This window comes from Pongo abelii, chromosome 1 (genome assembly GCF_028885655.2).
Source record: "Pongo abelii isolate AG06213 chromosome 1, NHGRI_mPonAbe1-v2.0_pri, whole genome shotgun sequence".
Taxonomy (NCBI): domain Eukaryota; kingdom Metazoa; phylum Chordata; class Mammalia; order Primates; family Hominidae; genus Pongo; species Pongo abelii.
In genome coordinates this window covers 127,561,000-127,574,464 of record NC_071985.2, presented here as the reverse complement: position 1 = coordinate 127,574,464, position 13,465 = coordinate 127,561,000, and the positions used below count along the sequence as shown (strand labels likewise).

At 33.2% G+C, this 13,465-nt stretch overlaps 1 long non-coding RNA gene across 2 annotated transcripts in view; it reads left to right on the top strand.

The window, feature by feature from the left end:
* The window catches only part of LOC129049866 (uncharacterized), an 85,554-nt gene extending 72,391 nt beyond the window's left edge, over window positions 1-13,163 (top strand). The window contains exons 4-7 of one of the 2 annotated variants that reach the window (XR_008513251.2): window positions 6,807-6,989; window positions 7,171-7,333; window positions 8,532-8,655; window positions 12,961-13,163. This is a non-coding gene — a long non-coding RNA (uncharacterized LOC129049866). The remainder of the gene's footprint in view (window positions 1-6,806; window positions 6,990-7,170; window positions 7,334-8,531; window positions 8,656-12,960) is intronic. The other variant, XR_008513252.2, reaches the window with a different exon arrangement.
* The last annotated feature ends 302 nt before the right edge of the window (window positions 13,164-13,465 follow it).

Sequence of the window (13,465 nt, the reverse complement as noted above, 5' to 3'; positions counted from 1 at the left end):
TGCAACAACATAGTTCGAATTGGAGGGCATTATGTTAAGTGAAATAAGCCACAAACAGAAAAAAAACAAATATTGCATGTTCTTATGTATATGTGGGAGCTAACAAAAAATTGAACACCTAGATATAGAGAGTAGAATGACAATTATCAGAGGCTGGGAAGGGTAGTGGTGAGGGAGAGATACAGAAGGGATGATTAACAGGTAGAAAAATGTAGTTAAAAGGAGTAAGATTCAGTGTTTTGTGACACAATAGGGCAAATATAGTTAATATTTTATTGTATATTTCAAAATAACCAGAAGAGCAGAATTGGAACATTTCTAACACACAAAAAAGACACATGCTTGAAGCTATGGATATCCCAATTACCTTAATTTGTTATACATTAATACATTTGCTTGTATCAGAGTATCACGTGTGCCTTACAATATGTACAACTCTTATGTATTCATACAAATTACAAATATAAATAATTTTTTAAAGTACAATGGTTCTTACCAAGGGTTGAGGGGAAGGATGAATGAGAAATTATTTGTTTAATGTGTATATGATTTTAGTTTTGCAAGATGAAAGGAGTTCTAGAGATTGCTGATATTGATGATTGAACAATAATATGGATATACTTAAAACGATTGGACAGTATAATTAAAAATTATTCAGATGATACATTTTAAGTTATACGTATTTAACCACAATTTAAAAAATTGTGCAAGTGCAAACAAAAAAAATGAAGAAGCCAAATACAAAAAGCATGAATTGATTTAACTTTTAATTAATATTTGGCATTTAAAACTAAATATTTCCCAAGAAAAAGCCTGCACCTTATTTTTTTATCGCAATACTACTATTCCTGGTGTCAACATACGACGAAAAATTTGTGAGATCTGGGCAAATGGAAAAATCCCAGAGCATCCTAATATGGAGTGTAGGCACTAAGCTTAATTCAGGAGCCAACTCTGCTTATGACATAAACAATGACGCTGTTTAAAATAAAATTAAATAAATACTTATAGGCTTAAGAGAGCAAAAATATCATGAATAAAATAAAGGTCTAAAGCTCTCAAAGAGCTATAAAAAATACAATGTACAGGAAGGGCTGGCAGCCTACTTTCTAGTGAATTATATTATACTGCACAATCATTTTATCTGTAGCACCAATTTTTTAAATTCAAGTAATAATCTTTTTGGAAAAAACTATGTTCATAACCACAAACTTCAACATATGAACCATTATGTGTTCTACTACAGGAATAACTTGACTCCTTTAAGTTATGTTTCCTTATGACCCATGTCAAAAATGTGAGTGGTATTTGAATCAAGTAATTATTTGGCTCAATACCTTTCATTTTTTAGGGTGTAATATGCTCTACAGTATTCCAGTTTTTCTTGAAATTACTTAGAGCATTAATTTTACATATGCAAACTCAATCACTTGAATAACTACTAAATACATCTGGTGATTTAGTAAAAACATACCATGAACTGTAATAATGGCTTTAATCAGGATTTTAATCTTTTGCAATTACTTAAAAGTTATCAAACCAGAAATGTGGAAGACTAATGTAATATCAATTAAAATAAAATGATTTATAATGTTAATTTTTTCAAAATACTGACTTCTTTCTCATATTTTGTCTAAAAATTGTAAGTGTAGAACAACTAAGGCATTGGTGGAAATTTTTCTGTGAGCAGGATTTATAGGTGCAGATTCCCTTATTGCCTGGGCAATAATTATATTATATCAAAGAACACTAATTCCAAGAACAGCATTTCCAGGAGAATCTGATTTAAAATGTGGAAAAGTAGGACAAAAATAATCTAATACAAAGAAATGAGGAAAATATAAATAAATATTTTCTGTTATCATACAAATACCATCATATTTAAGTTACTATAGCCTTGTCATATATTGTAAAGTTACGTAGTGTGATTCTTCTAGATTTGTTCCTTTTATTATTGTTCCTTTTATTAAAATTTATTTGGCTATTTATTTGAGCTTTTTTTGGTTGTTCTTTCATGAAAATGTTAGAATTTTTTTCTATTTTTTGAAAAATGATAATGCGTTCTCACTGTTCAGTGAGAACACATGGACACAGGAAGGGGAACATCACACTTCGGGGACTGTTGTGGGGTGGGGGGAGGGGGGAGGGATAGCATTGGGAGATATACCTAATGCTAGATGACGAGTTGGTGGGTGCAGCGCACCAGCATGGCACATGTATACATATGTAACTTACCTGCACATTGGGCACATGTATCATAAAACCTAAAGTATAATAATAATAATAATAATAATAATAATAATAATAAAAGAAAAAAAAAGATTTGGAAGAAGTTACATAAAAAAAAAAGAAAAATGATAATGCTAGATCACGTTACGTACTATGATTATTTTTACTGTGTTAATTCTTCCAATTCATGAATATGAATTATCTTTTTCTTTGTTTGTCCTCTTCAATTTTTTTTTTAGTGTTTTGTAGTTTTTATTGTAGAAGTCTTTTCTTTCATCTGATTGATTAAATTTATTCCTAGGTTTATTTATTTATTTTACGTATTTATTGTTATCTACCTCACAGTCCTGATTTGGCTTTTTCCGACTTCTTTTTATTTTCTAATCTTAAAAAATCTGTAAGACCACTCATTTTTTTCAGTTAATAATGTAAAAAGATTGCACTAATACAGTTACATTCTTGGGCCCCTCAGTTCTTTGGGGATGGACTAAAATGCTGGTATTATCACTTATCAAAGTTACTTGACCTTGATGAAGCTCATGTTGAGGAATAATGTTTATGTTTTTAAATTTTATCTTTTAATTCCTTTTTACCACAAATATTTTGAGTCACCTCGTATTTACTGATTTTTGTCTGCCCTTCTCTTAGGTACCAAAAAAAGGTTTTTAATGTACTTCATTATGTTGAACGTGTTTATTTCTTCATTTAGTTATTCTGTTTATTTCAAAGTCCTAAAATCAAGCAAGGTATAGCATTTAGACATATTCTTATCTTCAGTATGGGTTAGATTTTGGGGGTCTTTTAATTTTTATTTAAAAACTAAACTAAACTGTCAAATGCTATAAAGTAGTCCACTGCTTTGAGAATCTATAAGTCAAATTGATGATAATATCACTGAATAATTGTGACTCGTCTCATTCACATATAGCTATATTTCATTTCCAGTACAACATTTTATTCAGGATTAATGATTTTTTCATTTTTATTTATTTATCTTTTTATGTGACTTGCTAACTTTTCTCTTAATACATAAACTTCATAAATCAACTTTGAACAGTATTATTCACCATAATTATAATAATACATCTACAAATATTAATGAAAATCAAGTTTAAATCTTCATTTAAGGCATTTATTTTCCAGCTTTTCATTTTTAAAAAAATTTTCAGTATTATCATCCTTAGTTTAAAGTCTGAAAATTCTACTCACTGGAGGGAATTACAAAAAAGAAGCTTATTGCTTCTCGCTAGTGCCAATATATCACTTGAAACTGTCTATAAACCAGGACTTTTTCCTTCCTTAGGAAACTGGGTATTTGTACAGATTCATGAGTACGTACATGAGGAAAATGTGAAAGTACTACTGATATAAGAGAATTAGATAAATCACGTGCTCATGTACATTACTTGTGTTTTTAGGAATTGAAACATATGCCTTTCTTTGTATGTGTTTTCAATGGAGATGGAGCACTGCTGCACATACTCAACTTTATGGTTTGCTGTATCAGAGAACCCTTAAATCATGATAGGGAGGTCATTTTGTATATATTCTGATGTTGTAAGATCTAGTGTTCAGTTTATCTCAACAACAGTATAGCAACTGTTTCTCAAAATAAGAATAAAAAGTTTATTTATAGAAAAAACGTTTTTGCTATAAAATTCTAGAAACATGTTATATAGTTTTCCTGTTAGTAATTGTTTCAGTCTTCATAAGCAACCTGATCTGCCACAGATACTTCAAACAACATTGTATTTACTCAAGGTCAGAGCTGCTTGCATCATGGTCTGAAATGCCTGGAGAAATTCACTTTCCTCTGGGCCATTTTCCCACAAATCTAGCAATCTTATGAGCTAGGTCCATGCACATGAGGTGGTACATTTATCCTCTAAAATTCAACGGGGTCACTGGCTATTGTGCTCAGATAGACAAAAAAAAAGTACATGCTTTTTTTTTTCTTTTAATTTTAGGAAGAATATACTGGCATGCTCAAGACTTCTGATACTCTAAAAACTGCACTTATATAGTTCTTCAGATTTTTATAACACTTTACTCTTTTAACATGCATGGATCTTACTGAGTCTTCTCAACTACTCTTTACTCACTGTTCCTCAGGTTACGTAATCTGTATGTCATCAACATAAATGCAAGTATAAGAAAGTATGCAACTAAATTATAACAGAGAAGCACACATTTTTATTGGATTTAAGGATGAAGAATGAGGTTGTGTCCCTGTCTCTTACAGGTTGAAACTTACTTATATTAAGTATTATTCTCTGCTTATTGGCCAGCTTAGTGGTTGTGAACCACACAAAATGATGTAGACTGATTTGCTCCATTATATGAGACAACTGAAAAGTATCATATATTACTTTTATCACCTAATTATATTTATAATAATACATTGTTATTCTTTCAAGATTCATATGCTTTTTTCACAGACCCACGAAACAAGCTAAGTAGATTTGAATGTCAGAAACATTTTCTTCTGACAAATATCCCAGAATTGTGAGAATACTCAGAGTGGATGAATTTTCATAGCACAACTTCAAGAATGTATGGCAAGACAGATTTGTGTCCAAATTCCATTCCTTTTCTTAATTCAATGATGCCCATTCTGAGGGAAGGACCATTTGCTTTCCTGGATTATAAAATGCAAGCAATACCTCAGAACCAGAATCCAGTCATTTCCCAAATGTCACTTTTCCTCCAAGAACGATCACTCCAGTATATGATCAGCAACGGCTTTGTAGAAATCAAGAAGGAATAAGTATGTTAAAAACTTTTGCTGATATAATTCAAGATAGTTTAGGAAGGACACATGAATCATCATCACAGTAATATTCAACTTCCCCTTTATCATAATTATATTTTATTGTAACTATTGTTTTATAGATATTTTAGAGCTTTTGTTCATTGCTCATCTATATATTTCATAAGTATCTTAAAATTCATGGAAAATAATCAAAGGTTCTTTTGGGATAAACTTTCTTCCTTTTACCTCTCCAGCCATGCTACAATAATTATTCTTATTCTGCTGGCTACGCACTGCCATTTGGGCTCTATCACCACCAAAACGTTTACTCCTTTTAATCAGAGAACTCTTATACAAGGCAGCATCTCCTACCCTCATCACCAGCCTGCAAGGACAGTTACTACAGAATTTAATCTTAGTGCCTTGGTGAATTTATTCTCTTCAGAGTTATCTCAGATGAAAAAAAGTTGGGTAAACTTAAGTCACAAAAATATTTTATGTTCTTATCATTTAATATTTCTTCTTCAACATTAAGCCAAGGTACCTCTGATGTCCAAATGTTTTTAGGGTAGACCATTGTTAGATTGAGCTTTCAATTAGTCAACCAAGCAAGCAGTTAAAACCACTCTGAGCTGCTTAAGGTATCACATTGAATTCAGAATATAGTATGTATATCTAAATATTTATGTCAAATTAAATTTAGAATTTATGCTACCTGTTATAGCTTCACCTACTAGCCATTCCTATATATATATATAATTAATACACATGCTGATTTTTAGGATAAAATATATAAATTGTAATTTTTTATGTCAACAGAGTCAAATAATTTTAATTTCATATGATTCAAACTAATAAATAAAACCTCATCTCATTTTGAGGAGCACTTGCTATTGTTCTTTTGGATATTCCATCTAATTCTTCTTATATATGAAGAAGAAATGGAAGCAGCATAAACAAAACTCTTTTGAAAGGTTACTACCTCAAGCAATGTATAGGGTTTCTACACAAGGTAGATGCAAGCTTCTTAAACAGTGGATAAAAGACTGCTTATGCTGGAATGGTTTGGGGTATTCAGCATCAACTGAATCCACCCAAATACAACTATTTCAGTGATTTGGATACTATTTTTTTTTCAAATCTGCACCCATTTTTTAATTTTATTTAGGACACCTAGAAAAATCTGCGAATTCAACTATTCTCTAATTTAGCAACTTAAAGCACGAGATTTGTGTGTGACTTTAAGCTATGTTATCTGTGTGGCTAATATAAAAGAAATTATTTCAGGATAGTCATAAAATCTCCCTAGTTCTTCATCATGTGATGAATTAAGCATTAAAGCTCTGCTGTTGTCTCTGTGTTTCTTGAAATATTTTGATTCAGACAGGAATTACCAGTCCACCCATTTGTTCCTTGCATTCTTTATTTACAACATAATGGTAATCAGATTAGTATTTGATTACAGGTGACCACAAATAATAATTTCCATATTTTGTTTTTGCATGTTATGAATTACCAATGTCCCATTTCCAGGTGATTATGAGCCTCACTGCAAACTCAACAATGTCAAATAAATCAATCTGTTTCTCATCTTTGAGTCTACGTTTGCCCACAATCATTTAGAGTATGTAATAGCTTGTCAGTAAAGATATATAGAAAAAGTAGAAATTATTTTATGTATTTAGTAGAATGTAATTTAAAACAAGAAAATAGATGACTAAAATTTATTAGAAGTTCCAAAGGACTTGACTCCAGGCTAAGGCTTCTTAGGTGATTGCCAGAAAACAAAACAACAGACCCCTGATAGAGTTATTATCTTTGCCAGTTATGAATGTGGAGCACTAAGAAATCATTGCTGGAACTACTGGGGTAATATATGAACACTCAACCTGAAATTCAAGAATCCAAGATCAGAACATTGCTGCGAGAATTTGCACGAGATGATAAGACACTGGACAGTGAAATCCAGCGGCTTTTTGCGCTGCAATTATCTTTTAATATATATTAAGTGAGTGACTCAACATTATAAATCTGTGATCTTGTTCAACAAGATAAAATGCCCAATGTGGCTTCTGCTTAACTACTTGTCTTTCAAATTTTATGGAATTATCAAATTTGTGAAACTTTACTCTTATTTAGAGTGTAACATTAAGGGACTCTGAAATCAATGTCCTATCTCTGCAACACAGGGAAGAAAACTAGAAGGTGGAAATAAATGTTGATCGTCAACGATATCCAGTCCAACTTAAAAGCCAGTATATTGAATGGGTCATGCAAAGAATTGTTTGAATTACAAAAAATGATGAACATCCTTGGAGTAGAAAAGACTGAGCCGGCATCCAAATTCTTCAGGTAATGAGAATAATTAGACACAATGATACTATGTTTTTAGATCAGGAGTTGACAAATTACAGCTTGCGTCCTGTCTCTATATGGTGCTTGAGCTCAAAATATATTTTACATTTTTAAAGTGTGGAGAAAAAAAAATGCAACAAAGAATCTACAGCAAACCCTATGAGGTTGCCAAAACCTAAAATATTTACTATCTGACTCTCTCCCCGCAAAAAGTTTTCTGACCCTTGTGTTAGACTGAGAAGAACTAGGTCAAAAAGCACATAATACATTGTGATTTAGTATTAATGGAGCAATAGATTTTTGTCTGCCTTTTTGTATAGTCATTCCTGATGCCTGGTGCCTGGTACACAGTATGTAGGTGTTTGTTGAATAAACATATAATATTTACAACATTACCAGTCATTGATAGATTTTAACATTGCCTTCTTAAGGTGTATATTTTTCACCTACACATACACATTCTTTTACTGGTAATGCAACCACATACACAATATATTATATGAGACTGGCATGTCAAAGTGGTGTATAGACTTGTATCCAACCACATATAAAATAGTCTTATTTTGATAAAGGCTTTATCGCCACTCAGTTTTCTTTAATTTTGATCTCTTTCTACTCTGATGAAATTTATCTCAAGATATATATTTCATGTCATTTGAAACCTATTAATAATCCCAGTTTAATGGTGACTTCTCTTCATGTAGTAAAAAATAAAAATAAAAAATGCTGTATGCATTTTTTTAAAAGGAAAGAAAACCAAAAATCTCTATTAAGAAATAAATTTTCCTTTGTAACAACTAATGGGCTCGTGCACAGAATCAATTGTTTTTACTATGGACATGACAAGTAATTACTATAATTGGAAATACAGTATGCATTCATACCATTTTTATACTTATTTTTGAACACATGAATAAACACATCTATATTTTTGAAAATATATTTCTCCAAGACAATGTTGTTATAATATCTGATACTTATATCTCTGATTTTTATACATCTGTATAATGTGCATAATATAAAATACTCCCTAAATATGTATTTAAAAGTGTTCAAATGAAGACAAAATACAAAATTACAAGTTGTAACAGCATGATAAGCATGCTAGTATTTGAATAAGTGAATATGACATTAAATAGAAATAAATTGTAATAGAAGTAAATGCACAATCTTTTACAAACTCTTTTGTCTCTAGATTCTTTAAATTCCAAATGGAGTTCACAAGTGGCACTTTTGAAAATGTCTTGCCAATACATAGAGAAATTAGATACTTGTGTGCCTGCTTCTAGAGAATATTTTATGATGTAATTTATTTGCAGGTAAGCCTTGTAGCACTCTTTATATCCTAATTCAATGAAAAGATGGAGATCTTAAAATTTTTTTATACTCAGGAATTTGGGTTAATTTGCAAGCTAAAATTCCCTTCTAATAAAAATATGACTTTTTTTGGTTTGTTTGTTTTTGTTTTTGTTTTTTTGAGACGGGGTCGTCTCGCTCTGTCGCCCAGGCTGGAGTGCAGTGGCGCCATCTCGGCTCACTGAAAGCTCCGCTTCCCGGGTTCACGCCATTCTCCTGCCTCAGCCTCCCGAGTAGCTGGGACTACAGGTGCCCGCCACCACCCCTGGCTAATTTTTTTTGTATTTTTAGTAGAGACGGGGTTTCACCGTGTTAGCCAGGATGGTCTTGATCTCCTGACCTCGTGATCTGCCCGCCTCGGCCTCCCCAAGTGCTGGAAAAAAATGACATTTTTATTGAAATATTGAACTATAATTATAATCAACTGGCAGGTAAAATAATAACCACATATTTTTTCTAAAAAAACAAATTGAGCAATTGAAATATTTATTTTCTGAAAATAATCTTTCATTTTAATACCTTGTATTTTCTTAAATATGTTTCCCTTTATGTTCAATGACACATTGAAAAGTATTATATTAACATGTAATATTACATTTCTGAACTCAAGGAACTCAAAATACTAGTATAATTTTGGAAGATGAAACTGGAGTAAAATTCCTAAATTCTACCTAACGCAAAAATTTGATAAAGTTGCAACAGAGGCCTTAGCCCCACAGAGAGTTCTGAAGGCTGGATGACTATTCAGAGAAGCTATAAATTAAGATCCTGGCATTTCATCAGTCACTGGACACAGATTGCCCCTAACAAAATAATTTAACCTGGGGTAAGGCAGCTTCTTTAGCAGTAAACAATTTCTGGCTGAAGAAAGGAAAGCTTTGGCTCCTAAAGAGGGGATCCAAGTGGTGTACCACAGAATTCAATATCATTATTGTGCCACTCAGATCTATTTGCTTCCTATGGTAAGTCTAATTTTTCTTGGAATAAAGTCCCCCAGAATCCTGGTTAATGTGTTTTTCTAAGGAAATTTAAAAGAAGAAAGTTAGTGGACAAACTACATACCATCACACTATAGTCGGTCTTAAGGAAATTACTGATAGTCATCATCTTCCTTCTCTACTGCTCATTCAAATTACTTTCAACCTTGGTTACTACTTCTGCTCACCAAATTGGTTTACTTGATAGGGAGACCTGCACTATCATCCCCTATGGGGTCTAGGTTGCACCATACATTTCTCAGACCTTGACTGCTGCATTTGTCTTTTATATAAGACAATTGACCATAGGAATAACAAGACACACATCAGTGGATCATCTCAGTAGCAAGCAGAATTTTCTGTCTCATCATTGGAATGGCAGCCCTTCTACTTCCTACAGTAAGGATAAATTACTACTAACCATAAGAGTGACTCTTTTTCTTGCTTCTGGCTTTATGCAGAAGCTAGTCTGATGTGGCTAAAAGTGTAAAGGGAATATATTCACATGATTGCCCCTGGAAGATGCTCGCCCTCTCTGAAAAAGGGCAACTAGAAAAATAGAGGCTAAAGGTATGGTAAAAGAAAGCACAAATTCATATAGTCAATCACTGGCAGTGATGGTAACTGGGGTCACATACACTTTCAAATGTCAGTTCTTAGACTCATATCTTCTGCCATTTGGGGATAAAGGTTTTTATAATAACTACTGATCAGGAAGTAAGTGGTGATACATCCTCAAATTCTGTCTTCTCCAAAATGATGAAGTAAATACACATTCAAGGCTTATCAAAAGGCTATTTGATCACTCTGAAAGTCTGAGAGCTCTGGTTGGTAAGTGAGAGATAAGGAAGAGGACTAGAGGATCCCATCACCGTGTATTTACAACCATACTTCTTTTGCTGTAAATTGGGCCTTTTGCTTTGGGGCAATGATATGTATGATTACAAGCCAGTGTATTAAACATTTTGTTAGCCCTCAGATTGTTGCTGGCTGAGGCCCTGTGGAATAGAATGATATATGACTGAAATATACATGGATTCCAGTCAAGAGGAACTGCTACCAACTTTCAGGATGAAAGAGTTCAAATTCAATAGACTCACCATGAAGTTACTGGTTAATCTTCTCAAGGGACAACACTATACGGCAGACTCAACTTTAGTCTTTGCTGCTGACTGGTTATATATTTACCATAGATCAGCCCTGATGTGTGGGATCACAGCTGTTGAGCCAAAGAAATTTTACCTCCTTGCAGCCATGGACACTCTTTAATTAGCCTATTGTGCCAGTCTTGGGATGTTCCATGTAAGAATCCTGTTGACATCACTCTCCAAATATTTCTATCTACCCTAAGTTACTCTAAGTAGCTAGTTTGATTCTACTTTGTGATCAATACTGTGTGGTGAGGGTTAGCAAATTATGTAAATCTCTTCACTCACTCTGCACCTACTCACCTAGGACTCTGTATGCTTTTATACCTAATCTTTTTATCCCTGATTTTCTAATCTTTCTCCTTTATGGCCCTCACTCACTAGCTAAGTCACTCCCCAGTTCACTACTTTATGTAATTACTACCTAGGACAACTTTCTACTTCACACAAAGTACTCTTCTTGTTTTTCAGGGCCACCTCTTTTGGGGCCTATATTACAGCAGCTGTCCACTTTCAGTTACCTCTTCCATATTCAACTGACTCATCTTGAATGCTACTGTCTACCCTACTTAAATATTTACTGCTTCTAGTTCCCTTTTTTATTTACATGGATATAGAAAAAAGCATTGACCAGATCAAGTTTCCTATAATTATATCATATTTGGCAAAGCAGCTACATCAGAAACAATTAAATTTATGATAGTTCACAATTATTCACTAGGATCTATCTGGTATTTGAAATGACCTGGTAGGTAAATTAAATACAGATATGATGAGATTCACCATCTCTGCATCTTTTAAGTTTTTTACGATGGTATTAACCTTGGTATTTATTTAGGATGACATATTGTTTTTGATTTGTAATTTTTGCCAGAGTTGAAACGGAAGTGCACAATTTCATAGGCTTACACTTGGTCTTCTGCCTTAGAAAGGCTTTTATCCCAAAAGCTAAGGAATTAAGTAAGAGTGTAAGAGTGTGAGAGTGTGACAACTATAAAATAGTCTCTTTTAAGTTATATATTCAGGGACCAGAGACTTTTATTCAACTGTGTGTTCTAATTAGTTTTATCTATCAAACTCAGGATTTAGGTCAATACAGTCTTTCTGAGGTATTATTACTTCACATTGGATAGATTCTGATGCTTTGTTGGCTTATGTTATCTTTTATATCATAACAAGATGAACACTTTTTTGGCCAGGTGGTAATGTAGTTGACCCTAGTCAAGTGTATCCGGATCCCATGGAGGTCATGCATTGTCTTGCAAGGCACAGAGTGGTCCGCAGCAATGGGAGAGCATTAGAGTTTAACAAGAAGTAGTCCATTTCTACAGGTCCAGAAAGACTTGAGGGTAGTCTGTTGTTTCAAGCTTCTTGGATGCATGTATCTGTATGTCTGTTCCAATTCTCTAAGTTGTATTCCTTCCCAATGAGTACCCTGACTGTGGGATAGAATAGTTTCTGGGATTGAATGAAATTACAAAGATGCCCTACTTTAGTTTATACTGAAGTATAAAATAAGTAGTATAATTGGTAACATAGCCTTGTGAAATGGTAAGCACATTTCTCATGGCACTTGGGAGGCTGAGGTGGAAGCATTGCTTAAGCCTGGGAGGTTGAGGCTGCAGACAATGAGCGGTGATCGCACCAGGGCATTCCAGCCTAGGCAACACAGTGAGATCCTGTCTCAAAACAAACGAACAAACAAACAAAGAAACAAAACCATTGTATTCTTTCATTTTTCCTGGTTAAAATAAAGAATTTGCCATATATACAATATTCAATACCTGAAGAAACTATTGGTCACTTTTTAACTTTGGTTAACTATCTCCGAAGAAGAGAGGAGAAATATGGAGTAGCTGGTGAAGAGAAAAGTTAACATCAAAAAGGTTGTTATTGTTGTTATTTTTGATGGACTGTCTAATTGCATATTTTAGTGCTAATTGGCATGATTTTAAAAATGAAAGAAAAACTGATAATGCAGTAGAGAATTGAAAAATTGCTTCAGTGATACCTTTGAGTTGAAGGATTGGTCGTATGTTTAATCAGTACACTAAAAGCATACCAGCTGTGTAAGTGGGAGGCTTGGTGATGTGTAATTTGGGAAGTTCTCCTTTGATTGATTATTTTTTTCTTATGTTTTCAGTGAAATAAAAAGTAGTTATAAAATAAAGATAGAATGAAGAAAAGTTATCATGTGCCTAAGAGAAAACAATGTTTGAAATCACTATTCAGAGGTGTGAAAACATGACAAGACTAGTCAAAAATGGAAAGACAGCTTGGAAACACTAGAAGCATACTGAGGATAATGATAGTGAATATTATGGAATCCTAGTGAATAATTTCAGTTAAAAGGTAAGCAATTTTAATTGAGAAATTCTCAAAATAAAGTGGCTTATAAGTTTATCTCTTATAAATAAAGTGACTATATATATATATATATATATATTTTTTTTTTTTTTTTTTTTTTTTTTTTTTTTTGAGATGGAATCTCGCTTTGTCACCCAGCCTGGAGTGCAGTGGCACGATCTCGGCTCACTGCAAGCTCCGCCTCCCGGGTTCCCGCCATTCTCCTGCCTCAGCCTCCCGAGTAGCTGGGACTACAGGCACCCGCCACCACGCCCGGCCAATTTTTTTGTATTTTTAGTAGA